Here is a 3,297-nt window from a genome sequence, read left to right on the forward strand (position 1 = left end):
GGTAAATATGATGGGAATGGTGGAAACTCAGAAAATTTGATTCATGTGACTAATACTCAGATGTCTAGAGGGTGAACTTTCCACTCCTTGTGTCATAGTAACTGTAAGAAAAGCCTTAAATAGAAGCATGGAAAAGGAGTTTGGTCCTCTCACCAAAGGGGTCACAACCACAACTCAGAGAGTCAAATAAACATGGTTTTTCTCAGTCCTTTGACACAAAGCATTTGATACAATTATTAAAATCTTTGTTAAGATACAGAGGAATAAAATAATCAAAACAACAGTTCTATAACTTTGTAACATTCAGTCCTTGGTTTCCTACACAAGCAGCCGTAGATGTTGTTAATTAGAAGCACATAGGAGCTAATGTGAAGAGAGCCCATGAAAGGTAAGATAAAAATAATTGTCTGTAACATGAATTGCTAAAAGGCCTTATTAATAAAAACCCCAGGCCAGATATTAGGGTGCAAGCTGAAAGATCAGAGGAATAGAACAAACCAACCATAAGTTCTTAACCCTAGGAAATACTCAGCCCAAGAAAGCTACATCCTGTTTACTCACACCTTATATACCTTTCTGTGCCCTGCCATCTTACTTCCTCTTTCCACCCAGCTACATCACTTCCTCTTTTTGCCCAGCTTTATTACTTTTTGTCTGTCCAGACTCCTATGGTTAACTAGCACTGGAATTAAAGATGTGTGCCACCAGGCCTGTTTGTAGTATAGCCTTGAACTCACAGAGATGCAGACGAATCTCTGCCTCCCCAATGCTAGGATTAAAGGTGTGTGCTACAACTGCCACCTCTATGTTTAAAACAGTGGCTGGCTTTGTCCTCTGATCCCTAGGCAATCTTTATTTGTTTGAGTACAAATAAAATATCACCACATTTCCCCTTTTTTGTCTAAAAAGAGATTATTACTAATATAAGAAAACCTGCATACAATAGGTACAATAACTATATACAATACATATAGGCAATAAATACATTAACAATGTCTAGTCCATTTGCTTTTGATAAATTTGGAGAAAATACTCCATTATCTATCCTACCTTTGTAAATCCAAAAGATTATATCTAATTCACCTTCTATCCTAATTCATTACCAACTGAAAATTATCTTTTGATGTCTTTCAAACTTACACAGTTTACACCTCTTTAGTGAGTTTCTTGTCTGAATTTGCTAACACAGAAAACTATAAATATCTAGTCTTTGGCCCCCTCAGAGACCCAAGAAGGAAATAATATTAACTGAGTAAGCTGCAAGTGCAAACAAGACACTTCCAAAAACATGTGAGAAATGACAGAAACAGCTGGCAGTCTGGACAGTCACCCAAGATTCCTCTGCAATGATGGAGTATCCATTTTTGGCCTACAGGCCTAGCATATCTGACATAATCATCTGTGAAGCAGTATTCTCTAAAGAGCCTCCTACCTTGTTGTGGCAAGGATCAGCAGTCCTTTCTTTTGTATCCTGTTTGTCAGTTTTGGACAGCATACTATCAGCAGTTGAGGCAAGGGCATCTTCTTGCCCAGTGGCTAATTTGCCACAAAGAAAGTAAATTCACTATGGAGTTTCTTTGCACTCATCATACTCTTTGAAGTAGGTTGGTGTTACCAGCAGCAGACATGTCTCATTGTCATAGAAAAAAAATCTATGTTATTAAAACACCTTAAATGCCATATTCTACAGATCGCTGAAGTGTTTGAAGATGACCGGTCTCTATAAAATATATCTGTTTGACCTTGAAAACATACCTAATATGACTACAAGTTTGATAGTAATGTCTATTAACTTGCATTTCTTACATCGTAATTAGTTGGTAATAACTTTCAAGGGCTAGCAATTTGCATTACATTGTTAATAAACTGTAGAGGTAAAATACCTTGAACAAGATTAGAAATATATGTACAATATTTTCTAACAAAATCAATCTCAAATTTGTATCAATATACATAATTTGCATATAATATACAATAATTGAATCTAATGTAAAATATTTAAAACTAGTAGTTACCTTTAAAAGCAGATTCAACAATCTACCTTTTTTATCTTATCATATCTATATCCTCTCTTTTTTCTTTCCTGAGTAGATTCAATAATCTACCTCTTATCTACATCCTCTTGTTTTTCAAACAGGAATCCTCAGTCTAATTTCTTTTGTTTAGCTTTTGTCCCAACCTTTATCAATTAACAACTTATACCCAACCCTCATAAACAATGACAGTTATCCATAACCCATTAAATGACCAAAAACCCACCCATCCCACCTCTTGGGAATGTGAGCATTGTGATCTTAATATTGTTTCCTGCTGATTTGGGGCCAAGACATCTTTAGGAGCTCCTGAAAACAAAAAACTTGGGTTAATTATCAAGTCCTGGGCAAGGTAGCTATATCATTTGTTGTCCTGTCTCTGCATAATGTGAAAATGCAGGGCTTGTCTCAAGTACTTGCTTGAATAGTCTGTGAGGCTGGATCATTGGTTGCCATCTCATAATTGTCCTGAGCAGTTTGTAATCCAAAGCCTATCTTTAGGTTGTGTTTGAGAGCTTAGTGGTAATCATTGTCCTAATAGAATTGTTGTCATTGTGGGTCTCCATTATCGTTTTGGAGACTTCAAAGTTGCTGTTAGACACAAGTCATGGTTCCTTGCAGAAGAATGAAAGAAACTTAAACTCAAAATCATGTACAGAAAGCTAGATGAAGCCTTTTTATCTAGGATTAGTCTTGGGACACTTTTTTTCTGGATCATTTGTCCTTTTTCTTCAGATGTCTCCATTGTCCAGCCCTCTTCAGATTCCTTAGATTCATTCACCTGAAAGACAAAAAGAAAATCCCTTCCCCAATCCTAATTTTGGGGAGGTTCCCATTTGGCAAATTATATCTGATTAAATGAAAAGCATTTGTTAGTGGTATAAGCTAGTTTAAGTTGAATGGTCATGCTGGTTGATGAACTATTACCTCTTTTAATTAAGAGGCCTCTCTTGTTCAAATTGAATCCTTATCTTACATGTTCCTACAGTAATCCTTAAGTCCTGATTGGGAGTTGCAGTATATATGCCCACTTTAGGGCTGAGCATCCTGTAGTTGTTTATTGCGTGTTCCTTGGCCACTTGTGAGTCTCTGCATTAATCATTGTATACTGCAAATGTAAGCTTCTCAGGTTAGTTTTCAGAGATGCAGTGATCTGTGAGTATAATAACAAGTCATTAGGAATTGGTTTAATGCTATGTCCATTAATCAGGATTATGGTAGTAGGTCCCTCCCCCCACTTACAGCCCATGTGCTGTTTATCCAC

This window comes from Onychomys torridus, chromosome 2 (assembly GCF_903995425.1).
Source record: "Onychomys torridus chromosome 2, mOncTor1.1, whole genome shotgun sequence".
NCBI lineage: Eukaryota > Metazoa > Chordata > Mammalia > Rodentia > Cricetidae > Onychomys > Onychomys torridus.